Genomic DNA, 6,696 nt, shown 5'->3' on the forward strand with positions numbered 1-6,696 from the left:
ACCTGTTAAGGGCTTAGCAATGCCCTCTCGTCTAGGTATCAACTTCCTTGTTTCCCTTCCTCGCCAGCCCCTTGTTTCTGTGATAAAGTATCTTACCAAAGTAACTTTAGGAAAAGTTTATTCATTTTGGGACAAAATTTGAGGGCATAGCTCACCAATGGGAGAAGGCATGGGCACCCAGAGCACTGGACACACTTAATTCCCAGTAACAATGAAGGAAGCAATGTGTGCTTGTGTTCAGGTCCTTCCTTGTTCTAATGCACACCAGGGTCCATTCATATTATGAATTCGATATCCCTTTGCTTTCTACAGCGGAGATAAACAGCATGACCAGATGTGAAAGAAAAGGGTCTAATTTCATCTTACCATGCCCAGGTGACCGTCAGTCACTGGGGGAAGTCAGAGCACAAACTCAAGGCACTGGGGGAAGCAGAGAACATAAAGGAATGCATCTTACTCCTTTACTCTCCTGGCTCCTTTCTAACACCATCCAAGATGACATACCCAGGGTTGGCGCCATTCACATTGGACTGCGCCTTCCCACATCAACCATCAATAATTGCATGCATGCTAGGCTGACGTTCAGTCTCCACTGAGGGTTTCTCTTCCCAGACACAAGTTCCTGCCTGCGGGGAGCCACAGATAGCAGTGCCCCCTGCTGCTTCCTCGGCGCAATGCACCCCTTATGCGCATGCGCAGTGCGCCTTTGTGCAAGCCCCTTATGCGCATGCCTGAAGGCATAGCATGCATGAGGTGGCATGATCCGAACAAGGCATAGCATGAGGTGGCGTGATCCGAACGCACCAACCAAGAGCAACAACATGGCAGTCTCTGATAGGACCAGGCACATTATAAAGGTTTTGTGGGAGCTTTTCCCGGGGTCACTCCGGTAGTCCAGGATCCTGAATAAACTGCGGCAAGAAGAGTTCCCGGTGTTGGTGTCTTTCCTGCTGGTCGGGGGCGGCATCGACATTTTGGTGGCCCGTACGGGGAATCTCAGAACTTGCAGCAGCCAGGGCAGCTAGCTGGTAAGTTCCCGGTCAGTGGGACATAACTGTTAAGTTCTCAGGCTTTGAGACAATAAAGTTCCGGGACTCGGACAAAATGGGGAATTATATTTTGGGGAAAGTGAAAGAGGAACGGTTTGAAGGGGACAATTCTGGCCCCGAGGATGAAGAATTAGAGGAGTTGGCTGAACAGCTAGATAGCATTATTATACCAAAAAAGAAGGAGACCAAGATTACGCAGCCATCAGCTCCTGAACTAGAGTCACCTAAATCTCCAGGCAGAATAAGACCCCTGCCCCATATACCAGGGGGAGGTAGGTCTGCCTGTCCTGAGGTATGGAGGCAATTTCATTTGCAAAATGCCCCTCATTGTTACCCAGTTTTTCAAAATGCACAAGGGAATCGTTATCACGAACTCTTGGATTTTAAAATTGTCCAAAGACTGGCTGAGTCTGTTCTTGCTTATGGCATGACCGCAGCCTTTGTTATGGCGCAGTTGGAATCCCTAGGGAGATATTGCACGACACGCTCAGATTGGCAAAATTTAGCACGAGCCTGCCTTTCACCTGGCACCTATTTAGATTGGAAAGCTTATTACATTGAGTTCTCAGCTGAGCAGGCAACTGCCAATGCAGCTAACGGACAACTGGCACGGGACCAGGATATGCTTATGGGGCAGGGACGTTTCGCTAACCAACAGGCAGGATATCCGGTGCAAGTTTTTGAGCAAATTAATTTTATTGGCACAGGGGCATGGAAAGCCCTTCCTAAATGAGGGGAAGTATCTGGAAGTCTCACAAAAATTATTCAAGGAGGCAATGAAATATTTGCCGACTTTGTGGCCAGATTAGTTGATGCCGCTGGAAAGATCTTCGGCGACCCAGATACTGCAATGCCTTTGATAAAACAACTTATTTTTGAGCAATGTACCAAGGAGTGTAGACAAGCCATAAATCCATACAAACATAAATCTTTAGATGTGTGGTTAAAGATCTGCAGAGAGATAGGAGGACCATTATCAAATGCAGGATTGGCTGCAGCCATGATGCAGGCAGCCCAAGGAAGGAATAGAAATGGAATTACTGGTCCTCAAAATTGCTTCAAGTGTGGCAAAGAAGGACATTTCAGATGCCAGTGTCCCAAGGGGATTAATCAGACTAGTCAAAATCCTCCTCCACGTACACCTGGCCTCTGTCCCAAATGCAGGAAAGGAAATCATTGGGCTAATAAATGCCGGTCAGTAAAAGACATTAATGGTCAACCACTAGCAGCAGGATTTGGGGGAGCACGGCCAAAAAATGGGACACGGGGCCCTCATCCTCAGGGCCCTCAAATATATGGGGCAATGGAGGAGACCAGAGCTCTAGGACAGTGGCTGAGTCTGCGTTCTCCCATAGAATGGCAACGCCCCGGAGAGCTACTAGAGGGAGCGCAGGCCTCGACCTCTGTTCCACCACCAGACTCGTACTGACCCCACAAATGGGGCCTCAGTTGGTAGCCACTGATTTCACTGGCCCTCTACCAAAAGACACAGTGGGACTACTAATTGGCCATAGTTCTACTACATTGCAAGGCCTTATTATTCATCCCGGTGTAATTGATTCAGATTATACAGGCATTGTAAAAATTATGATCTCATCTCCTCGTGGGGTGAGTGCAATTTTGCCCGGTGACCATCTAGTGCAGCTGCTCATTCTTTCTAGCTGTCATAATTTATTCCCGGCAAAAGATCAAACACGTAGAGAGAAGGGATTTGGATCCTCAGGAGCTTCGGTTTACGTGGCTATGAATTTACAAAATCACCTCACTCTAAAACTTTTAATAGAAGGACAAAAGAGATTGCACCTGATACAGAAAATATGGGCTTTCCCCTTAAGAGAAGCTTATGTTTTCAGATTATTAACTTGTCTAGCAGTCTCTCCCAGTATCTTGCAGGTAACTGGAGCAGAAGCCTGGATAGTCTCCTGCGGGAACTGCGTCTCTCCATGGTGCACATCAATTCTACACGAACTGATGTCTCCATGGTCTCTGAGCTGTCGCAGTAGTTCCAGAACGCCTTCTCTCATCTGCAGGAATGGGCGGGAATAAGAGCTTTGACAGTGTGTCTGGTCCTTGTCAATTGCCTAGCACTCTGGTGCATATGCAGGATGCATGCCCGCCAACATCGCACGCAGGCCTCTATGATGCAAGCATTTGCTGCACTGGAGGCTGGGCAATCTCCTCAAATGTGGCTTGGCATGATAGAGAAGTAGTCAGTGACGGGTATAGATCCTCTGTTCACTTGGCGGACCAAGGCCATGACACTAATGTGCTTCCGTTTCCCCTTCCTTGGCATGGTGAGAATGGCATATACTCAGATATTGCCTGCCGTAAGGCATGGGCACCTGCAAGGGGTGTAGGATGAAGTACCGCAGGGGGAGGACCTGATTGTCCGACTCTGAGTCCCCCGAGAAGTAAACCTGATTGCATAGAGGTTGTTGTCAGAAACTGTCTTGTTTGCTGTATGTTGGGGATGCCCACAGACAGCAGATCAGGACCTCCCTCTCCTCCTCAAAAAGACATCTTGACAGGCCAATGTGGCCCCAGGAGGATCAGGTCAATGCTTCCCCTCTCTAGTTAGTGCCCGCTCCCTTCGGGGACCCAAGCTTACCTGTATATGATGGATCCATCTACCTCCTTTTCTAATAAAGCGAGGGAGGAGAAGAAGAAGAAGTTGGGGATGGGCTACATGGCCAATGTTCAGCCATCTTGTCAGCCTATTTCTCCAGTGCAGGGAGGACAACCTACCAGGCATTCTCTGTGCTACTTGCTCAAAATTTAATGAATAAGGGGGAACTGTGGAGAGCCACAGATAGCAGCGCCCCCTGCTGCTTCCCCGGTGCAATGCGCCCCTTATGCGCATGTGCAGTGCACCTTTGTGCAAGCCCCTTATGCGCATGCCTGAAGGCATAGCATGAGGTGGCATGATCCGAACAAGGCATAGCGTGAGGTGGCATGATCCGAACGCACCAACCAAGAGCAACAACATGGCAGTCTCTGATAGGACCAGGCACACTATAAAGGTTCTGTGGGAGCTTTTCCCGGGGTCACTCCGGTAGTCCAGGATCCTGAATAAACTGCAGCAAGAAGAGTTCCCGGTGTTGGTGTCTTTCCTGCTGGTCAGGGGCGGCATTGACACCTGCCACGTTGTGAAAAATCCACCAGCACAGTGCCATTCTCATTGACAGAGGGTGTTTTTGACTTAGTAATTCACTCTAAAAACTCCTGTCTACTCGTGTCCAGAGGTTTGTGCCCTCTGTGATTATGTTCTCATCAAGTGAACAGTCATGCGCTGTGGGCTATTCAGTTTGAAAATCACCCCAAGGCAGTGCAGCCACATCAGCTATAGGTGTCCTGTTAGCTTGTCCTAGTAGTGCACCTTCTATTTGTTACAGTAGCTCAACCTGGAAGATGGCCTTTACATGACCACAGTGGATAGGACTGTGCAGGGTTCTACACAGTTCAGCCCAAAGCATGCCCAGTGAGAAAATTCATTTAAGTACCAAATGTTCACTTTGCATCTCAAAGTTTGAATTTATCTTTTTCTGAACCAGTAAAGTGTAAGATGCTTACTATTTCTCCCTAATTTTAAGGCATCTTGTTTTGTTTATTTTTAAAAGGTATTATGTGTCAGTGTGTATGTTTATATATGAGTATGGGTGGAAGGAAATAAAAGAAAATAAAAGGAAATTGTTGTTGCTAATTTATAATTAGGGCCCAAGAAATGCTTATTAGCCCTATAATTATTATGGTGGCATTTTCTAACCTGCTAGCAACCAATAAAGACACAGACACCTGTTATATTTTAAAATAGTCTTGGTTCACCTGGGGCAGAGCAGATACTAATCCCCTAAACTACCTTCTATACCTCCCTGCCCTAATCCTATTCCATCTGCTTCTAATAATTTCTACCTCCCATCCATAATCCCAAATACTTGCTAATGCTCTTCGTCTGGGCCAAATCATTCATCCATTCTGGCCTTCTGGCCATGTGCTTCTTACTCCACCTAATCTATGGGATTGTTTTCTTCCTTCTTCTCTTCCTGTCTCTCACCACTTCCTTTCCCAAAAACCTCTTTGTCTGAGCAGCCTGGGAACCTTAGCCATTTGCCCTGTCTGGGTGGTTTTTGTTTTGTTTTTTGAGACAGGGTTTCTCTATGTTAGCCTTGGCTGTCCGTGACTCAGTTTGTACACCAAGCTGGCCTCGAACTCATAGCGATCCACCTGCCTCTGCCTCTTGAGTGCTGGGATTAAAGGCATGCGCCACCATGCCCAGATGTGTGTTGGCTTTTTATTGGTCAAACAGGAATAAATTCTTAGGCAAAGTTACAAACATTTTGGGGTACATAAGTCTGCTCATTTGGGCAGCAACCAAACCCAACATATCTTTATGAAGTTGATTATTTTCTTTTACATTTATGTGGATTTTGTTGTTCAAACCTATGTTTTAAGGCTTTTGTGACTAGCACCTTTTCCTACTGAGCCATCCACTGTCCCTGGCTAACTTGTTTTCAATCTTTATTTGGCTGTATTTTTTTTCACTTTTTTCATGATGTTATAAATGAAATGCTTAGTATCAAGGTTGCTTCCCATTTTTCATAATATAAATAATTTATTGGCTAACCCATTTTAATTTGGTTATTTGAAGACTATATGTCATTTTGAGAGTTGATACAGTGACTTGACCTCTCCTCCTTGATCATCCTAGAAGTTTTTGGTTGATTTTAAAACAATCTATTTTCTTATGCAAAAATTAGAGAAAACCTATAAACAACGCAGGGTGACATATGTATCATATAACAGACAGACTTCTATTTGTAACAGTGCATTTCTGGAATGTTCCATTTCTTTATTAAATTTTCCTAAACCTGGGGGTACTAATATCCTGGTGCATCTTTCAAGTCCCATGCTTGCTCAGTATTCTGTTGTCTTCTCTCTTACTTTAACCCCTTGATTTGGAATGACTCACATCCCTTTGAAAATTTTCCAAGAAACTCATACTCACTCCTTTGTTTTAATACCTCTCAGGAATATCACAATGGGGTTTGTTGGTATTTAATTCATTTGTTTTTTTATCCTGATGACAGAGTCGGTTGTCCCTCAAAAGAACCAGTTTGTAGTTAGTTTTCTCATAAGGATTTGTTAAATCTTTACAGTGTGTCCAGTTCCCCTAAAGCAGTGGAAAAAGAGCAGACTGGACCTGCCCTGCTTTCATTGGTTTGCACCATCTTGACAGTCAGGAAACATACACTCAGTAAGTTCAATGCATTCATTAGGTGATGGCCTGTTGATGCAGTGGATGCAAATAGAGGAATGTGTGTGCACGTGCATGCGTGTGTGCACGCGCTCACCAGATGGGGGAGATGGGAGGATGGTGAGTTCCAGATACTCCTGTGCTTGGCTAGCCAGAGTCCTCCATTTATAGGAGGTAGTATTTATGCTGAGCATTGACTGAGAAAGTGAAATTTATAATGTGGGGATGCTCAGCAGATGGTAGTGCTCTGGGAAGTCACTATAGGAGACAGATGTGAATCTTGGATAAGGAGAAGAAAACTCCTGTTGCCAATAAACCTGATTCAGTTTGAGGAATTGGGGGATGGTGTGACATCAAGGAGGTCAAGGCAAAGAGTTGATCAGCTCTTGGCAGAGG

Source organism: Acomys minous (genome assembly GCF_964271855.1).
Source record: "Acomys minous genome assembly, chromosome: 5".
Taxonomy (NCBI): domain Eukaryota; kingdom Metazoa; phylum Chordata; class Mammalia; order Rodentia; family Muridae; genus Acomys; species Acomys minous.